This window comes from Geospiza fortis, unplaced genomic scaffold, assembly GCF_000277835.1.
Source record: "Geospiza fortis unplaced genomic scaffold, GeoFor_1.0 scaffold29, whole genome shotgun sequence".
Taxonomy (NCBI): Eukaryota; Metazoa; Chordata; class Aves; order Passeriformes; family Thraupidae; genus Geospiza; species Geospiza fortis.
Window position 1 is genome coordinate 1,508,655 of NW_005054349.1, and position 21,690 is coordinate 1,530,344.

A 21,690-nucleotide genomic window follows, 5' to 3' on the forward strand; every position below is an offset into this window, starting at 1 on the left:
TTCCTGCTCTGGTTTTTGAAAACAGAAGCACTGATCCCCTCCTGAGGGTGACTGCCATGAATGGATTGGCTCCCACATTGCCCAGAGCTCCTTTTTGTTTTTCTGATGTTCTAATCTATCAACCAGGCCCCTGATAGTTGTTAACACTCTTGTTAACAAAAATGGAACAACAGCACCCCCTCCAAGAGAAAGTGATTCTTTTTTCAGATTTCCTTGAAAAGAACTATATTGAGCGTATTTGATGCCTACAGAAGCCTTGCTCCCACTAGAAGGGAACTTGAGCAAGACTGGATATCCTGACAATATTCTGGATAAGCAGGTGTTCAGTCATTCGTGATACAAATGATCTGAAACTGGAGTATCATAAAATCAGGAATGTAAAAACTTATTTGTTCTCAAAGGTATTCCCAAAAAAGGAAGATAAAGTGCAGGTGATGTCATTGAGAAATTTCCCCTGTAGGAACAAATGTAAATCTTCTCTGTGCTATAGAAACCCTGAATTACAAAAGGAAAACATTGCTTAGAAAATCTTTGCCAGAATTGCAGAAAAGATATCAGCACTTCAACACTGTTAGGCTTCTTTGCTCATAAATCATTACAATAAATTACAAGTGTCCACTAGCATTCAGCAAAATGTGTAAATGTCAAAATCATTTGTCACAAAATCCTCCTCACCATCACCACTTGTTTTTTAAAGGAAACAATAAGAAAAAAAACCCAGAATTTGCATAACGAAGCACTTGAAACATCCTTGTTTGGTTTTCACATTTCATATGAAATTCATTTTCATTTTCAGATTTCAGTGAAGATTGTGTTTATGATCAAGTTGAGTCATAGACTTGGAATTTCTTAATTCAGTCTTATTTTACATCTCCTTATCTGTGGCACAGAGCTGATATCTGGCAGTGAATTTCACCTGCCTTTTTCTTCCAAACAGAGCACAAACCAAGCTGGCACGACTGGGGAAGTTTTGACTATCTCTGCACAAATCCATATTTGTTGTGGGAAGAATGCAGAGTGTATTTCAATACCACACCTGCTTGTTTAACTGTGTCTTCGGGAAAAATGTACAGAAAAAAAAGAAAAGAGGAGTAAACCCTTGGAGGAGTCTGTCTGCTCAACCTCCCTTGCGGTTCTTTTGGTTTTGCTCCTGAGCCTGCAGCTGGCTGTGTGCTGGGTGCCTCCACTGGGAATGGAGAGCTCCAGCCTCTGTTTATTTGGGATCCACACCCTGTTTATCAATTAAACTGTTTCACACCTCCTTCTCCAGGTAAAGCAAGGCTGGTGCAATAATCCCAGGTTATTGTGACAGTGTTCACAGGGGTTTTCAGACTGGGGAAGAGACGAGGATCTGACTCCATGTTTCAGAAGGCTGATTTCTTATTTTATGATATATATTATATTAAAACTATACTAAAAGAACAGAAGAAAAGGTTTCATCAGAAGGCTAGCTGAGAATAGAAAAGGAATGATAACAAAGGCTTGTGTCTCGGCCTCTGAGTCTGAGCCAGCTGTGCTGTGATTGGCCATTAATTAGAAACAACCACATGAGAACAATCACAGATGCACCTGTTGCATTCCACAGCAGCAGATAATCATTGTTTACATTTTGTTCCTGAGGCCTCTCAGCTTCTCAGGAGGAAAAATCCTAAGGAAAATATTTTTCACGAAAAGATGTCTGCAACAGGTTATAAATTGGACTAGGTGATCTCAAGGGTCTTTTCCAACCTAGTTCATTCTGTGATGCTGTGATTTTTTGATTTTGTGACTCTGCGATTTTGTGCTTCTGTGATTTTTTGATTCTGTGGTTCTGTGGTCACCACCCTGCAGTTCCTGGAGGTCACTGCTGCCACAATCTCCTGGTGGAGCTGCTCCTGTGAGCAACCCCAAACCTGTCCCAGCCCCAGTCAGTCTGATCAGCAAAATTCCCCAGTGCCTGCTCTGTTTGCCAGCTTGGATCATTTGACTGAGGAGGGCCCAGGTAAGGAAATCCAGCAGGTTATAGATGGGATTTCATTCCTGGTGCTGTGGAGAGGAAGCAGCAGCAGCTTCCAGCTGGTGGGACTGCAGACAGAAGCACAGACCTGCATCAGGTGAGCTTGGATGCCCAGGGAAATGAATATTCTGCTTTATCCTTGCACCAGAACACATCTGACTCCTGTCAGCTGCAGGAGGACAGACAGCACCTGACCCAGCAGGAAGTTCACTTTTTACAAACAGACGATACTTGATTTAGCATAACCTCTTTGGAGACAGAGTTACTCCTTCAAAAACGATCAGAAATATGATCTGGCAGAGAACATTGCTGAGAGCTCAGCAGAATGTCTTATCTGGACTCAGCATTTCTGGCTGTGCTCACTGGAGGCACAGTTAATATCCCATGGAAATGCAGCCCGAGCCCTTCAGACAGACAGGGCTACACCCCCTGCTAAATTACAGACATTGAGAAATTAACTCTTCTGCCTGTGTGGAAATACAGCAGGGCAAAGAAAGTAAGTGATCCTTTTCTCAAGCTTTGCAGATGTATAAAAACACTGCAGAGACTTAAAATAAAATGTAAACAAAGGTAGAGACTAACTGTATTGACATTGTATCTGATTTAGGTGACAATGCTGGACAGAAGATTTTCAGATACTCCAACCATTAGGCTCACACTGCTTCTTTCCTCAACATCACTTACACGCTATTTTTAATCTCTATATTAAATATTATCTGATTTCCTATTGTACCTACCACACTTATTAGCACAGCCATTTATAGTTAGCAACATAAATTATGTTTTTTTTGTGCTAAGATTGAAAAATAGAAGTGTTTACTGCAGCTGCTGTGCCTTGCATGCCCTCACAGTATTCTGATTTACTGTGTAATTTTCCTCAGAGGATCCCTTAGCATGAGAGTAAGCAATTTTGCACCATACCTATGTCATGTTTTGTTGAATCCACATCAAGATGCCAATGCCCTGCAGCACCTGGAAATGTGCACTGATCTTCTGCAACACCAGTTTGAGCTCTTCAAGACTGAAATTGATTTTTCTCAAAGTGGCATGTGAAGGCACAAAGTGTAGCCAGTGATCCATAGCCCAAATGAGTGTAACAATACCAGTCCCAGTCGTTGAAGGAGCAGTAACTTTTTAAGTCTTTGCAAGCAACAGTGCAAGAAAAAACAGAGTGTAGTGAGGAATTTATCTTGTAAAATGCCAGGCAGTCAAGTTGTTTTACTGCTGCTGCAGGCTATTGTCAGAGCTGCTAAGTAAATGGTAGGAATGGTTTTCTTTAATTGGAAAGAGCTGGGATGCCATGGTGATGTGCTTTTTATAGCACCCCTACACAAACAGACAAACCAGCATTTCCAAACTGGGATTTTATCAGATATGAACCCGGTTCTGTGGTGGGAAAGGCTCAGGTGGGCTCTCACCTGCAGAGTCCCTCACCTGACAGCTGAGACAAAATTAGGAAGTTTGAAATATTATTTAAAATAATATTTTAAAATATTATTTAAGAAGCTTAATAATATTATTATACATCTGTGACTTGTTCTGGACTTTCAGAGTTTCACTGAAAAGAGTATGAACAAGAAACTTTTTACTGCTACAATGCCCTGAAATAAGCACCTGAATATTAAACCAATTAATGTTTCTACCTGCACTGGCTCCTGCAGAGTCCAGGGCTTTAAAAAGCCTGTTTGCTTCTCATAAAATGTGTGTAACTGTAGGAGAATTTTCACAAGCCCAAGGAGAGGTGGCACCTCCGTGAATAAAAGAACTTCGACATTGCAACACCTGAGATAACAGATCTTTGCAGTTACAAGTGAAAAGTGACCTTTGCAATTTTAGTTCCCATTTTCCTCTCATGGAATGTGATATTTCTGTCTTTTTTCTCCTACTTGCAAAGAGGGATTGTAAAAAGTTAGGGTTTGACTTTCTGGAATAGCTCTTAGAAGGCTATTCAAGGTGAACAGGTGCAGATGCTTGGCTTTTTTAAAATTCAAATATAAACAAGGAAGCATGTGTGAGGTCTGGCAGGTCCTGGGTGCAATTCCAGCTCTGAGGAAAGGACCTGGGGGTGCTGTGCTCAGGGACTAACCTGAGCCAGGTCAGAGGAACAACCATTCCATCTCACAACTCTCCACAGACCAATGTCCAAGTGTGATTTCATCCCCTTGCATTCACCTGTGGCAGTGCTCACTCAGGATCTGTGCTCAGCATCAGAGGGAATTGTTCCTCACCAATCTCACCTGCTCAAAGCTGGCTATGAAACACTGAGAGTTAAGTGGAAAATTTGTATGAAATCTGGGAAAATCAGTGTCATTCTTACAGACAGGAAAACTGCAAAACCTGAGCCCAGCTTTGAAGGCTCAGGCTGTGTCAACACCAAGTTTGTGCTGTTCTGACAAAATTGTATGGAAATGACTGTTAGTAAATTACAATGATTTCAACTAAGATTTCATTTCTTTAAAACTTTAATGGCAGGTGTAGTTTTAAAGAACAGATGATGCTAATTCTATTTCTTGCTTGCAGTCACTTACCTTTTTAACAACACAGCTTCTGCTGATGGCAATTTCAGAGTGGCTGTTGGGGGGATCAGCTCCAGTTTTGGGTGGGATTCCTGAGTCCTCCAGGCCGGGCTGCCAAGCAGCTCCTGATTCTGTTCACAGAAAGAGTAAATGAGGATAGGGTTAGTAATTTGCCCCTGCTCTGGCTGTGATTAGTGCAATATTGGGCAGAGTTCAGGGGGGTCCTGGGCATGGAGGGAGCTCGGTGCCATTCCCAGCTCAGATCCCTGGGGTGGGGAGCATGCCTGGAAAAGGACATGGCAACAACACCCAGGTGTTCCTGCACCCCCAGTGCAGAAATATTCATAGGCTGCTTCACTTTTACTGAAAACAGAGCTGGTAACACAGTCCTTCTTTTAAATTATGGCTTGTTAGGCCTATTTCTTAATGTGATTAATGACACATCCGTGCTCAAAGCATGGGGCATTCATCAGCAGAGCCTGTGTCCTTAGCACAGGTGTGGAGGGAATTCCTGAATGCTACAACACCAAATTCTGCCGTGTCCACGAGGGGCTGAAGTGACAAATCACCAAAGAACAGGAGCCATTACAGACCTGAAACAGGAATTAATTGGTGTGTACTTAGTGAGATGTGTTTTCCTCTGATGTTGCAAGGATTCCATAAACCTGTATGTGTAGGGCACGGGGCTGTGGAGGTAAATGTGAACACAGGAAAAGCTAGGGAGTGAGAAATAATTCAAATTTAAACATTTTCCAGTGCAGGATGTCAGCCAACAGGAAAATAATCTTCCTTGAAGATAGAAACTAGCTTTGGTCAAGGTTTTCTCAATGGAAGAAACATGTTCTGAATCTTGAGTTAGCAATTTGGAGAGAGAGAGAGAGCAAGCTGACTGGCAGTCATGTAGAATGCTGACCAAGGGCATATTCTATATATTATAAAAAAATAATGCAACTTACCTCTCAGTATCTCTGTAATTAGAGCACAAAAGATCACTTCTCAAAATCAGTCCCTAATTACAAAAAACACCCAAATAAATAAATGACTGTCCCCAGAGAACATTACTGACAAAACTGAAAGCAGACCAGGTAAGCCAATGACCCTGAGGACAAAAGCCCTCAACATTCTGAGAGAAATGGAAAATAACTTGAAATACCAACAGAGGCAGGGAGTCTCAGTCCCTAAAATGTAAAGATGGCTGTGATTTTAGGTAATTAATTAGAAATAATGCAAGCAGATCTAATTACTTTTTGTAATATCTGTGCATGCATCTCAGAGCATTTTTGATCAAATATCATACGTTCACATTTGTGTCTTGTTTTACCAGGAGTCATGAGTGACTCTTGTTTTCTGCCTAGTTCTGTTCATTTTTTTATCTTCCTTTTCTTCCCCAACCTTGATTGTCTGTCTTGCTCTGTTATTTCATCTTCTCTTTCATGTATACTGTAAATTCTCTGGAGCACTCGTTTCTTTGTTATAGGTCTGCAGAGAGCCCTGAATAACCCAGCCATGATCTAAACATGAGGGGATCTAAGTGATAGCATACAAATAAATGAATAGCATGTGTTTATTGCACTTCTCTAATAGAAAGAGATGATTAATGCATAATAAACACTGATTTTATTAATTTAGAAAAACAATAAAGGGAAAATCTTGTTGGTAAGCAAGTCTTGGAAAAAGGATTTCTACACAATATGTTGTAGCTGTCCTCAAAAAAAAATTCCTGGTTCTGCCTTCAAAAGCAGAGATATTCTGAAAGAATGAAATATTAGGGGGGAAAAAGAAAAAAAAAAGGAAAGAAGAAGTTAATAATCAGTGCTGTCTATCAAAGAGACCTGTGAATTATGCAGTGCTCCAGTGCCCTGACCACAGTGGGAGATTGAAGATTGACTCTCTGGAACTGAAATTAAAGAGGAGCTGCAATATCTGACATGAACCCCATTTTTCATGGCTCCAATTCCTTCAGAACTGGCCATTACTAAATGGACATGGACATCAGAATGCGGAGTTTTTGTAAAACCTGCTGGGGCTGCTCTGGAGAGGGCAGCTGGGTCTGAGCATCCCCCTGGGCACTCCCAGCTGCTGCTTCAGGGGCTTGGGAGGAGCCAGAGCCTGGCTGGACAGCAGGACAGGGACAGAGCTCACACCTGGGCTGGGCTGCAGCAGAGCAGGGCTCGGATCTCCACACACAGCCACTCCTCTTCGGCAGAATTATTTTTTAAAAAAATTTAATTTGCCAAAATTAAAATACACTTCTACTTTAACAGTAATAGAACAAAATAACAAAAAATCCTATCAAAATAAAATATATAATATATCAAAATATATATCAAATATATTTATATTTGATATTTATATACAGAATAGAAATATATTTTATATATATAAAATATATATTTTATATAGATATCAAATATATTTGTATTTTATATATCAAAAAACCTCCAAACAAATACAAATAGTACACATAACCCAACACACACAAAAATTACAACTATAAAAACACAACTACAAAAATTTGAAAATAGAATTTTAAAAAAATCCCAAAAAGTAGAAAAAAATTTAAAAAGCTTTCTCCAAATCTCAACAATACAAATCAAAGATTCTAACACCAAACATAAGCATACCCCAAACAAAAATAAATACATCCTGCAAGCTGAGCTATAATTCTTCCTACATAATTATAAAAAATAATTTAAAAAATGAAATAAAAAAATTTACTACAACTCTAACACAACAAATACATAAATTAAAAACCAACAAAACTCTGAGAAGCTTCAGATAAAAATGAAAACAATAATTATCTGATTGCTTCTCCTGTGTTTTCCTGCTTTGGAATGTGGTTGGGGATTGTTTATCCAACAGGTGCATTGTTTTTACTCATTGGCCAATCAGGGCCAAGCTGTGTTGGGACTCTGAAGAGAGTCACAAGTTTTTCATTATCTTTTTAGCCTTCTGTAAGCATCCTGTCTCTATTCTTTAGTATAGTTTAGTATGGTATTCTTTAATATAATATAGATCAGTATAGTTTAGTTTAGTGTTCTTTAATATAATATAGATAATAAAATACTAAATTAGTCTTCTAAGAACATGGAGTCAGATTCATCATTCCTCTTCTTGGCAGGGGTCTCAGAAAATACCACACCTGCCCACCTGGGTTTGTCCCCCATTTAGGAACACTTTGGCTTCCTGTATTCCCAACCCCAGGAAAAGAAAAAAAAAAACAACCTGGAATTTGTAAAAAATTAAATAAGATAAAAAAGTAGGAAGACTCTGAAGTGCAAGTGCAGGGCAGCCTTGTCTCTGAGGGCTCTGGGAGCGGGGACTCTGCTCCTCTTCCATTCCAGGCTCCTCCAGAGCCCAGCCCAGGGAGCATCCTGTGAAATGGATGTGTGTGGGTGACCTTGGCTGCTGCTTGAGGAGAAGGTTTGAGAATGGCTGATACTGTGCCAAAATAGCGCTGGAAGAGCTCTCAGATGTGACATTTTATTTTTCATATCCGCGCTGCTGCTTCTGTGTGTTTCTAAACCTGACCTCCAGATTTATCCCCTTAAGAATTTCTAAAATAATGGCATTCATTAAGAATAATAATTGCTAAAAGTTTCCATGGTTTGTTTTGCTTCCTTAAAAACTACTTACAAAAGTGAAATTTCATCCTTTATCTCACCTCTACCTTTGATGGTTTTTCTGCTCTTTAGAAATCAACAATCTGCTAATAATAGATACTTCACACAAGACGTGTTAAGTGGTGTTTTATAAATGATGTTCCATAGCAATGGATTACTCACAACACTCCAGCCATCTAAATTAGAATATGTGTTAACAAAGAAATGGAAAATCACCTTTTTGGAGTTATTATGAAGTTTACATTTAACTTTTTGTCTATTTAACTTTATATTTCCATTTTCAGTTAGCAGAACCTTCACTATCTGTACAATCAGAATAAACCTTTACCTGCTTCAGACAAAAAAAAATTTTGTTGACTTTAGGTCTATCATAAAATTTTTATGTCTTCAAGCAACCACCCTCATGCAGAGAAAAGTGAAAGGATAATCACCACATTTTTTAAAGGTTTCTGCCTATGATAAGTTAGTTTTATTTGTCATTTGGAAAAAATAAATATGGGAAAAAACAAATTTGGGAAAAAAACAAGTTTGAGAAGAAAACAAATTATTGAAAAAGAATTTGGTTTATTTTTTTCCTCTCCTAGTTAGCTGTCCTTAGCTGTTTTCAGCACTTCTATTTGTGCTGGTCAACCTCTGCCCAGGAGATGTGAGAAGCACTCAAGGACAGATGTGTTTGTGCTCTTGCTGTGGTGGATGCTTTGCTGAGCTGGCTGTGTCAGCCCAGAGCACAGCTGTGGGCACAGGATTGTCACTGCCTGCCCAACATCTGCATTGTCACTGCCTGCCCACATCTGCATTGTCACTGTGTGCCAACATCTGCATTGTCACTGTGTGCCCAACATCTGCACTGTCACTGTGTGCCAACATCTGCACTGTCACTGTGTGCCAACATCTGCATTGTCACTGCCTGCCCAACATCTGCACTGTCACTGTGTGCCAACATCTGCATTGTCACTGTGTGCCCACATCTGCACTGTCACTGTGTGCCCAACATCTGCACTGTCACTGCCTGCCCAACATCTGCACTGTCACTGTGTGCCCACATCTGCACTGTCACTGCCTGCCCAACATCTGCACTGTCACTGTGTGCCCAACATCTGCACTGTCACTGTGTGCCAACATCTGCACTGTCACTGTGTGCCCACATCTGCATTGTCACTGCCTGCCCAACATCTGCACTGTCACTGTGTGCCAACATCTGCATTGTCACTGTGTGCCAACATCTGCATTGTCACTGTGTGCCAACATCTGCATTGTCACTATGTGTCCAACATCTGCACTGTCACTGCCTGCCCAACATCTGCACTGTCACTATGTGCCCACATCTGCACTGTCACTGCCTGCCCAACACCTGTGCCATGGCAAGAGGCTGCCGGGAAATGAATCAGGCATGAGGCAGTTTTTATATCCCCATATAAAGCAAATATGGAATAAATCAAATTATTGTTTAATATGCTTGATTATCCTTTAATGCCTCTCCAGTCACATGGCATATGTCCTGTAAAGGGCCTGGTTTGCTCCTGTGAACATGTCATGGATCTCTTAATGAAGAGAGATGGCACAACAAGTTCTTGCCAGAGCCAGAATCCAGGGGAAAAAAATGATTATAATATAGATTCCTGCTCTAAAGACTGTGTTAGCAGAGGCATAACTCATTTTGAAAAGAGTGCATTAATTAGAACTTCCTTTCTCTGAAAACAGGGAACAATCCCTTTTGCTGATTAATATTTATCTGAGAATCCCTGAGGTGGACGCTCCTGAGCTCAGCTGCTCCCACCCCTGCTCACAGCAGGCTCCACTCAAGGGCCCTGGGCCAGTCTGGTTTTTACTTTCTCCAAGAATTCCCTTTCTCAGCCTGTCACAAACCTATGGCACCACCTTAACTACCAAAATGTGATTTGCCTATATTTAAATTAGATTTCCAGCATCATGGTTTGTGCCCACTGCTGCTCATCCCATCACTGGGCACCACTGACATCTGACTGTGGGTTTTTAAAGGAACTTAATTCTAATTAGTGTTTATATAAAACAAAACCTGTGAAAAAATATTTTCAGTTCTGAAAAAATACAGAAGGTACTGCTTAATCCAAAGTGTCTTTTTCCCATGGAATCCCTGCTCTTGGTAGAACAGTGCACTTTCACAAAGTGACAAAGCACCTTTCAGTCATAAATTTAGCAGTAAAAAGGATTTGAAAACCAAAAGATGCCACAAAGATTATTTGTAAGCAATTCAATAGTAACTTTTGGGCGCAGACAAAAATGGGATGGAATCCAAAAGGTTTTGTGGGCTAAGATCCCTGAGATGAGCAATTTTCTGTGCAAGGGTACAGACCCAGCCATTAGCCCTGGATTTAGGGTGTCACTGCTGGGTCACTCTGCCTGCCTGTGCTGTAGCACCCATTGCTGTACCCACACAGACACTCAGTAAAACATCGAATTTCCCTGTTTTCACCAAGTCTGAGAGGAGGAACCTGCTAAGTGCCCACACTACATTCACTCCCAGTGCAGGATAAAGTCAAACAAACTCTCCCAGCTCCTGCCCTGCAACCATCCTGGCAGGGAAATGAAGCCCTTGGTGGAGTGAGCTCTGCTGCAGCTGGGGCTAGAGAGCATCCCCACACCTCCGGGAAGGAGATTTCACCCTGCACACCCTGCCAGGCCTCCAAGGGCTCCGGGGCTCACCTTCTTCAAGCACCAGGGGGAACTTTGTGCCATGGGTTGTGCTGTAAAATCAGATTCATGCATGGCACTCCTGGGCTCTTGAATTCAAAAGATGATTTTCACTCGCTTCTTGCTATTCTCAAGGAAACAACCAGCTCCACATGACTCATCATTTTGTGGGAGTTCAATGCCAAGGCTGCTTGCACACAAAAGAAAATCACGTAATTATACTAAATTTTGTAAATCAAAAACTTCTTTGTAATTGCCTTAAGATTATTTCATATTCCGTTCTCAGAAGATGCTTCCCTGTGTAGCCATTTAGAAGGAACATTTATTACAAAAGTTAATTACACTTTCTTAAAGAATTAAATAGGCTTTTTTGATCTTTTGGGGGTTTTTGGTTCCAAAGAGTATCTCTGTTACATTCATGTCCAAATTTTGGGGTTATGTGTAAGTTTTGCCCAGATTTTTGACAATCTGATTAAGGAAATGTCATTTCATTTTCCTGTACATGTATCTAATCAGTAAAACATATTTTATTGAAGTAGTGTTGGGCAAAAAAATGCCAAACACTGCATCACTGCTGTTCTTAACAGTCCCTGAACTAATTTTAACTTCAGGAAAATATTTTAAAATTAAAAAGGAAGGGGAAAATACAGAAGCATTTTAAATAACATATTATTTCAACATACAGATGAAAACAGACAGGAATTTCAAAACATCACTTAACTGGAAGAAAGAAGGGCCAGGAAGAAAATTGATTAAAAAATTAAAGTTTTTCCAGTTTCTGCTGTATTTTTGTGGGGCTTCTTGGAGTCCAACACTGCCAATCCAGCAACCAGCAGCTATTTCTGATGTGTTGTTTCCTAACTTAAACACAGTCTGTCACTTGAATCTCCAGAGGAAGTTATTGTCTAGACAAACTGAACTGGTAAAGGGGGGAAAAGAGCAGAGAAGTCCCTTCTAATCACTGCTATATCCATCTGGGGACTGAGCAGAAGCATCAAGAATCTCTCCTTATTCCTTCCAACAGAGTAGAACCAAAGGAAAGTCTCAGTTTGAACCCAGCTCTGCCTGGGTCCTGTTTACCAAAGGAATTTCTGGGCTCCAGGCAAGTGGGGAGAGGCAATAAAGGACTTCTCATAATTTAATAACCAGCCACAGAGTTCTGTTTGGGCAATTCTAATGCTTCAGAAAATTGGATTTGGATGAGGTCTCTGCACCTTAATTTGCTCTCCCTTTGCATTTCCTGCAAAGGGCTGCTCCATAACCCACAGCCCACAGCTCCCAGGTGTTTCATTGCCTTTGTGACAGCAGAGCCATGCTGGTGTTCACCTGAACGGGCACAAATTCTGTGTTCTGACACTGCCCGGGGCTTTCTCCCACCTTTGGCACTCCCTGCCTTCCTCTGAGTGCTCTGCAAAGCAGCTCCTCCTCTTCCTCAGCTTCCCCCTTGCCTCTGCACCTGGGAGCAGAGCTCAGGGAATTCCCAATGTACCTACCTGGGAACAGAGCATAGGGAGTTCTCAGCCCAGTGTACTTGGAATTCTCAGCCCAATGCTCCTGGAATTCTCACCCCAAAGCTCCTGGAAGCAGAACACAGGGAATTCTCAGCCCAGTGCTCCTGGAATTCCCAGCCCAATGCCCCTGAAAGCAGAGCTCAGGGAATTCTCATCCCAATGCTCCTGGAGTTCTCATCCCAATGCTCCTGAAATTCTCATCCCAATGCCCCTGGGAGCAGAGCACAGGGAATTCTCAGCCCAGTGCTCCTTTCCCTCTGCTTGGGGACAACTTTGAGCCCTTCCAAAGCCACCTGGCAGGTTCACAGCTCCTGCCTGCAGCCTGGATGAATTCCAGCCTCATAATTGCATTCCACCTACCCCAAATTCTCCTTTTAGCTCAAGTGGGACTGTGTGCCATTTTCTGAGCTCTGATGCTTTGCTTCTGAACTCCCAGTGAAACTGAAGAGAAAGGCAGGCAGGATTTGGCTCACTGGTCTAAAACCATTACCTACAATGCAGCAGTTGTTCAGGAAAGCCAGTGAAACCACCAGCAAAGAGCTGGGCTGGAATTGAGTCAAAAGCTGCTGCAGGCCCCTTTCCAGACTGGTCTGTGACAGCACTTAAACTCCTGTTCTGCTTTATTCAAAGTGCTGGGGAATGAAAATATTTTGATACGGAATCTGGGACCCACAAGCAAACGCCCAATATAAACTTCAGAATAACATTCCCCCTTTCTGAAAACTATTAAATGGCTCCATTTTTATTTCAGTGGGGAATTAAAGGTTTCCAAAACTTTGTTTTCCAGGAAAAAGAAATGTCAGTCAGTAGTGGAATTTGCTTTTCAGGCCCCAATGTAAATCTGACTCTTGGATTAGAGGAGTGACCTGAATCTTCCAGAAGTTCTGGCTTTTTTCTCTATTAACACCTTCCAGCCATGTGAATTTTCATTTGTACTTGAAATATATTTCTAAACATTTGCAGTTCTCTACTTCATGATTAACAAAGTGATCATGAAGTCTAAAGGGAGATAAACCAGTCAGAAGAACTGACATCTGCAAGATAAAAGCAGTTTAACTTGAGTTAAATATGAACTATTAAGCAGTAAGATTTTTGAGACTTCCAAAATCTTTTAGTGTTTAAAATTTAAAGCCAGAAGAGAGAAGAATCATTAATAAGAGGAATAAAAGTGGCATCATGATGTGTATGGGAAGAGTGGGTATAACTATGCATACAAAAATCTGATCTTGAAGAAAGACCATCAGAACATTAATAAAATGAGAAAAATTATGTGAGATAGAGTTAAGAGAGACAAAAGGATGTTAAAAGGAGGACAGTGGAAGAGGAGGTAAATTGACATAATTTCCTGCTCAGCATTTCAATCATTTTCCTTTAGCTCACAGCAGTATCATGAAATCAGCATTTTATTTTCTCCATGATCCCCATCCCAGGGAAGTTCCTGGTGTTTGGATTTGCTGCTAAGTTGACAGAGGGATTTTGTCAGTGATCTGCTCTGGTTGCTCACTGCTTGTGATGTGCATTCTCACAGAACAGATTTGTTTGCCTGCAGCGTGGGAGGAGCAGGGGGAGGACACACAAGGGCTGTGGGCACTCTGACCTGCCCTGGGAGCTCTGCTGGGCTCTGGGGGCTCTGTGTGAGCCCCACAGCCACACACAGCATCCCAAAAATATCACCTCTGTGTGAGCCCCACGGCCACACACAGCACCCCAAATGTCACCTCTATGTGAGCCCCATGGCCACACACAGCACCCCAAAAATGTCACCTATATGTGAGCCCCACAGCCACACACAGCATCCCAAAAACATCACCTCTGTGTGAGCCCCATGGCCACACATAGTGCCCCAAATGTCACCTCTGTGTGAGCCCCATGGCCACACACAGCACCCCAAAAATGTCACCTATATGTGAGCCCCGTGGCCACACACAGCACCCCAAATGTCCCCTCTGCCCCTGGTGTCAGCCAGGAAAGCTCTGTGGAGCACAGGAGTGCTGGGAGCAGGGCTGGTGATGGCAACACAAACTGGGAGCCACAAAATCCTGCCTCTGCTCTTTGTGTCCCTACCGACTCTCACACCTCGGGGAAAGTCACTTAACTCCACTAAAAGCCCACTGTACCTCCAAGGAAGAAAGTCCAGACCAATATAAACAGGCCTTCCCAAACAGATTCAGTCTGTGCTGCCCTGAAAATGCAAAAGCAAATAAAAGCTGGATATCTGGGGTGTGATGTGCTTGAACAAATGAACAAAATGCACATTACAGGCATCTGCGTGAGTGTGTGAATAGTTCTCCTTCTACAGCCAGAGCACAAGGGTGCCAAATTCTGATTTTGGGGCAGGATATTAGCACGAGGACAATTACAGTGTTCATCAATGTTCACTGAGTGGGTACCATGGAAAATTGCACCCACACTCAGCAGTGAGTAAATCATTAGATGGAATTTAGTAAATCCATTCAATTTAGTTAGTTAGAAGTTAGTGACACCAAACATTTCCCACCAAGCTGGAACTGAGCATTGTCATTTCACTTTCTCCTGTAGTTTTTGCAGTCCTCTGGCTGCTGTTCTGTGTTGCAGGACAGACAACAAACCCTGTTTTTCCTGGACACTTTGGGCCTCCTAGAGCAGCCTGGCTCCCTTGCTTCTCACTGATAACATTTGCATCTGCTGCACCTGATTGTCTCTGATCATTCTCCCCTGTGCTGATGCTTTACCTCTTCCCTTTGAATTGCTGCAGATGTTTGCTGATTATATTCCAACTGCCTTTCAAACAACTACAGATTTGTTCCAGAATGCACTGGACATCAGAAGAGGATTTCACTGGCAGCAGGTTTCCCAGGCTGAAGAGACAGAATGCCCAGAAAGAGGAATTTGCTTTTTGCAGGAGTGAGGAGAGCTCTGCTCCGCTGTTTCTCCCTGTGCTCGCCTCTTTGCAAATGAAACTCAGCACATGGGCTGCATGAGGAAAAGCACCAGGAATACCAAGCCAGCCCTGAGCTGCAAAGGAATAAAAAATGCATTGGTTCTAGTTAAAATCGATTTTTGCCTTGGAAGTAAGTATTGGATTCACTTTCTGTCTCTCTCTCCCCGAAACACTTTGGGCAGATGGAAAATATCACTGTAACTGCTGTACAGTGGAGTGGTAAATAAACAACCAAGCAGCCCAGGAATCCTGTTGGGAGTGTCAGGGAAACTCATTCTCATTGTTACCCTGCAAAAGGGGGAAAGCCTCTGGAATTAATTCAGAGTTCTCTGTGGTGATCCAAAAAATGGGGGAGGTTCTCCTCCCTCCCCCAGTACCAACGAGGTGTAACTGCAGCAGAGTAGTTTCCAGAACTTTAGAGTCCCTAGGACTGTGGAATTATCAAAAGAAAAGAGAATAAATGGAACATGAACAAATCCATTTATGTTCTGAGCAGAATTTTGGAAAAGTTTTTCCTTTTCCTTTTTAAAAAAGCAAGGTCACAAAAGGTTTGCATGAAATTATAGAAACAAGGTTTTGTATACCGAGTAATAACCAGAGCAGCTGCTGGATTCTTCATGCCTCTCTTTAAATTAAGACAAAATAAATGACTGATCTGAGTTTTTTTAGTAATTACTGACTTTAAGTAAAGATACTGATGAGTGTGGATGATTCTTGTGCAGCCACAGCGGGACTCAGTGGATATTCAGATGTGGGAAAAGCTGCAGCAAGAGCTGCTGAATCCTGGAATGGCTGAAGGTGGAAAAGCCCTGTAAGGTCTTGGTCAGCAGAGCCAGAGCCTGACCCTGTCCCTGAGCAGCACATCTGAACCCCCTGAACACCTCCAGGGATGCAGAGCCCACCTGGGCCGGTGCCTGGCACCATTCCAGTGCAGAAACCTCTCCTGAGACCCAACCACAAAATCTGCGCTGAGACTTCTTGCCCAGGTGAGGAAAAGGTCCCCAGAGCTCCTCGGGGCTCTGAGAGGTCCCAGAGGGGTTGGGAGGGCAGGAAGGAGGACAGGTCTGCTCTGGTGTTGCCAGTTTAGAGCACACACACTGCATGGAAACATCTGGTGAACATTTCCTGCCAAGCCCCTGAGCTGCGAGCTGTGCAACACCAGCAAAGAACCAAAAAAACCTCAAGGCATGGGAAGTGAGGGGAAAAAGAACCTAAAAGAACCAAACTGGGGGAGAGTTGTGGACTCACCTCTGACACAGAGCTTGGAAAGAGCATCCTCCAGCCCAAGAAATCTCCTGGGACTGCCACAGCACAGGGTGACACTGCTGTCACCCACACCAGGGGCTGGGCTGGCAAGGAATTCCAGTTGTGAGAGCCTTCCCCCTGCAGAATCTGCTGCTTCTCCACCTCCCAGCTGTTCTCTCTGTCGCTGTGGGTGTTGCAGGACTGCACAATCTGGTTTAAAGCATGGTAGAAGTCATTATCTCTCTATTGTAATTCCTATTTTCTTTGGTATTCTTTGTTAGGCTTCTGCAAATCCATGCCCTGCTTGGCTGCAGCTCTGTGGAAATCACTGATATATGCCTTTAAAGATTAACTTGTATTTTCTTGCATTTGCATGCAAATACTGATGAACTGAGGAACTCTGCTCAGTTTTGTACATCTGCACTACTACAGGCATTTTTGCATTATGTCACACCACACTTGCACTGTAATCTGCATTTCCCTTATCATCTAACCAAGCTGCAGTTAATAACCATAACCAACCCCTCCTGTCCTGCTCTCAGTGCTCTCCTGACCCCTTATGTGAAATGCCACATTTCGCATATCTGCACCAAACTCTCCCATAGCTGAATTCTGAACCTCAGAGTTGTATACCATATAAAATGTCATTCTTCAGGCTGGAATATATTCTGATAAAATACAGAGATTTCTCTTCCCAGCTCCCCAAAATACATCCTTTTCTCCCAAAAACCTCCAAAGTTTGCTGTAAATTATTCCCTTTGTGGTCACACAGACTCTTTCAACACACAGAAAAACCCTTGCTCAAACTAAGAGTTAGCTGTCTGCTCTTCTCTTCTCTCCCTGCATCGCACACCTGTGCACACAAACCCCACAGTCCTCCACACTTTTTTAAAATGAAACTGATTTTTCTCTATTTTGATGTGAGATATTTCAGGAGAATAATGCCTCCAAGAAAGCTGGCTGAAACTTCTTTTAGAAGATTTGCTTTCTCAAGACTGGATTCTCAGTTGCTGGATTTATATTTTTTCAGAATTGCTGGCACAGAAATGATCAGTTTGCTTTGCCTAGTTGAGCATGGTGAATATTGTCTCTTGGATAATTCTCCTGGGAAAAGATACAGGCCTAATGAGACTTATTCATGTACATGAAGTGTATGCAGTTAATATGGAGCCACAATTACCAGAAATTAAATTCTAAATGCTCCTGTAATAAAAGCACATCTATGAAAGCCTCAGAAAAGGCAGAAAGAGACCTCATAAAGGATAAGACAGTGATCTAATAATGGGAATAAAGGAGAGTTGTTGGGGTGTGGGGATTGGGATGCTCATAAACCAAGACTTGCATGGTTCTGCCTCAGCCCATCCTGCACCCAGATTTTGTGTCTGCAGCACCTGAGCGCCCCAAACATCTTCTGGGGCACCTGCAGGGCCTACTAAACTCCATGTAAAATAAATTCACAAACTACAGCTGAGAGTCTAAAGAACAGTTTTTAAAGCAAATCAAAATCTGTAAGAATCTTTGCTGTCCAGCCCTTTCTCAGTCTAGGAATTCACTTAGCTATCAGTTTTTCACTTATTCCTTACACACAAACACGTTAACAGATTTTAACATGCTAACAACATGTTAACATTTTTAACATGTTAAAAACCCTCTTCCATTGTACAATAAAAGAGAAGATTTGCCCTCTCTATTCCACTTTTGAGTCTGAGAATTCCTCAGGCTAGGACAGGACACCAGATGTTTCACATCTGGGGACATGGCTGTGCTCGCCTCACTTGCATTTAGAAAGTCACAGCTATGAAGCAGAGAATGCTGATTCCAGTCCTTTACTCCAATCCTTTATGTGTATGACTAAACAAGCAGTGAATATATGGTCAGAGAGGAGCTGCACTCAGTGCATGCAGCACTCATTGGACCTAATGAGTTTAATTAATCCCAGTCTTGTGCACCATAATGACACCAACACAGGCCATAGAGAGAGTCCCCAAAGAGCCCACTCCCCTCTCAGTTATGGGATTTGGGACCATCCTGCAAGGGTTTCACTCTGAGGGCACCCCAATCACCACAGCCCCAGCAGAGATGCCTTGGGAAGGGAAGGCTGAGCTAGAACAGAGTCACAGAATAAAGCAGGGATTTATCCAAAGGATCTCCTCCATGGATCCACCTTGGGCAGCACAAGAGCCCAGCCAGGGCTGCACCCAAGATGAACCAAAATGGCCCCAAAATGCACGGCCGGGCACGGGGTCTGTCACTGGGATCAGTTCTGCTCCATTTGCACCTTGCAGTTCATTGTCCAATCCCAGCTTTAGCCCATGAATTCCATCCTCCTTGTTTTCCTCTCTTCAGTTCACCATTGTTTACTCTTGTTGGGCCTGGAGCTTGTACAGTTGTCCTTGGACAAGCTGGAAAAGGATTGCTCTGTCTCCCTACCCTGTGCACAGAGCTCACCATCCTTTAATTAGAAGTTACACACTAAAGCAGCACAGAATTTGAAAAATAGAAAAGCTAAACCCTGAGGCATCATCAGAGGGCAGAGCTCACCATCATCATCATCCTCACCCCTCGGAGCCCCCTCTCTGTGAGGAGCTGTGGGGCAGAGGGAGAGGCAGAAAAGTCTCTGGAAAACTTTCCACTTGGAAGAGCAGCACAAGGGGTTAAATATCAGACTGATCATGGTGCTTTCAGACACAGCCTGGAGAAGCCAGGTAACTGAAAATCTTCATTTTCCACCCATCTTTTTCCACTTTGTTTTCACTTGGTCACTTTTTAATGTTTCTTACCATTACTGAAAATCTGAGGTCTCTGTGCCATTTTCATAACAGAAAACATTAAAATGAATGTTTTACCTTGAAAGTTCACTGTGTCTCCACTGGGACTTCTGTTCCACTGCTAAAGGATGTGCTTTAAGGTGTTAATAAAAGCCAAACAATACAAAGGTTTCCTTAATCTAGAACATTTGAAAAATTTATTAGAGAATGTTTTAACAGAGGTTTCCAGTTCTACCTTTCCCTGGCTGAACTAAAATCTAGAAGTGATTATCATAATCATAAAATGACACTTCCATCATTTATTAATCATGAAAGAATAAAGGTGGAGGGAAAAGCCACACATTTTTCATGTGTCCATGTGTGCTTATTTCTTAATATGTAATATTAGAGTACCCCAAGGTTGTGTATTGAGTGCAGCTGTTTGAGCTTGACTTCAATCAAGCTATAATTGGGGCAAAACATCCTTTTCCAAGTCACTTACTGTGTCCTAAAAGTGATAAAATATAGAAGGATGGGAAGGCAGAACAAAGACAGGAAAGCTTCAGAAGGAGCTGCCAGCCACCCATTCCTGCACATTTCCATCAGAGCAGCTCATGGAGTGCTGATATGGAATTCAGAGCTAAAACTCAGATTTAAAAGAGGTCACACACCCCATGACAGATTTCTTGTAGAACAATTTTGATAATTTATTCATCAAGATGGTATCAGCTAGGATACGACTGTGGGGAAGGGAAGCAGAAGCAGGGCAGGATGAGGAGGGATGTGGGAGAATCAGAATAGGCTGTGCAGTTGTCAGAACAGGAGGAAAACACTGCTAATAAAACAAAATTAAAAATGAAAAGTAAAAGTGATAAAATAATTTAGTAAAGGAACCTAATACATAATGTCAGGTCTGTATAGTAATTATAGTGTCAAAACCAGGAGTGGAAGCAGAAAGCACTGCAGTTGGAAAAGTAATACAAAAAAATAAAGAATAAAGTGAACGATAAAGCTGTGATTGAAGGGTACACAATAATAAGCACAAAATTAAGGAGACCATAACATACATTTAGGACAAAAGCACTTGAGAAAATCTTCAGTGATTCAAAGGCAGGAATAGGAAAAATGTCATGTCATTTACTTAAAAGTGTTGAATGAAATATCAAATGAGAGAATTATGCAGTAAAAATATATTTGCAGGAGCTAAACAAAGATGAGGAATGAAGATAAGTAATGAGTTCTGTATAAATAAGTGACAAATTAATAGGATTCTATTACAAAACAGGAAACTGAACAATGTTCAGAAGTAAACAGAAATAAACTACAGGGTATTGTTAGCAGAGAGAAAATTTTAGGGTCACAAAGAATTAAAGAGCTACTAAAAATTAAATGTGGTACCATTGTGTGTGGGAACAAATTAATTACAGACTGACAAAAATGGTGGCATTGTAGTTTTGTTGTACTTCATCTCCCCAGTTAGGAAATTGGGTAAAATAAATTAGTAAAATAAAGTCTTGTGGCTCTGAAGAACAACTCCCTGGCTTACCTTCAGTTAGTCATGATGAGTTCAGCTCCCAGGCAGGCTCGAGGTGAGTGTGGGGAGCCAGGATTGCACAGCTTAATTCCTAGAGAAATTGCATCCAAAGTAGTTAAATGTGACTGTTACCCACTCAAGTTCTCTATAAAATTAATCTGTTAAATACCTGTTGAATACAGATTGAAAATTCCTGAGTGGTGTTTGGCTTTCAGGTGGGAAAAAAATGATATAAGTTTGAGAAAAAGCTGTTTTTTTTTTTTTTTTTTTTTTTTTCAGAAATTGGCCATGACAACAAAGACCCAATCACTTCTAAGTCCCAGGATGGAAATTGATTCTGCTTCTGTCTGGGTGGATTTCAACAGCCATCAAGGGAAGACAGAAACTGATTCAGCTCCAGCTCCTCATGCCTCTCTCCCAGGTCTGCTCCTGGGCTGTGCCTGAGTTCATCACCCCTGACTGGAAGGTCTGGGAAGCAGCAAATGGGGAACTTCAGTTCTGGCACAAGTGCTGGAAACATTGTGCTGTCACAAATCAAGCCCTGCAGAAACTCCCCTCCATCCTGGGCACTCCAATTAGGAAGGCGCTTAATTGAGTTAGCAGGCAAAAGCAAAGGCTGAGGACAGGAGGAAAGGTCAGAGCTCTGTCAGCCCTGCTGGCGGCCCAGGCTGTCACCTGCAGTGGCAGCACATGCCTTTCCTCCTGGCAGGGAATAGAAATCCTCCAGTTCTACTTACAAGAGAAATGCTGGTGTTAAAATTACCTGGAAAAAGAGAATAAATTCAAATGAAAACTTTTTGACAGAAGACCAGTTGGTGAAGCTTTCCTAAGGACACATGTACTGTGTCCCAATTCAGTCTGGTGCTTAGAGCTGCCCAGAACTGAATATTCATGAATTCCAGGCAAACTTCATGTTTTGCTGTGCTCT

At 42.1% G+C, this 21,690-nt stretch overlaps 1 long non-coding RNA gene across 1 annotated transcript; it reads right to left on the reverse strand.

The window, feature by feature from the left end:
• Window positions 1-4,588: 4,588 nt before the first annotated feature.
• On the reverse strand, window positions 4,589-20,829 carry LOC115948121. The gene is made up of 3 exons (XR_004081966.1): window positions 20,775-20,829; window positions 12,299-12,382; window positions 4,589-4,643 (listed from the first exon to the last, which is right to left on the reverse strand). It is a non-coding gene; the product is annotated as an uncharacterized LOC115948121 (long non-coding RNA).
• Between the last annotated feature and the right edge of the window lie 861 nt (window positions 20,830-21,690).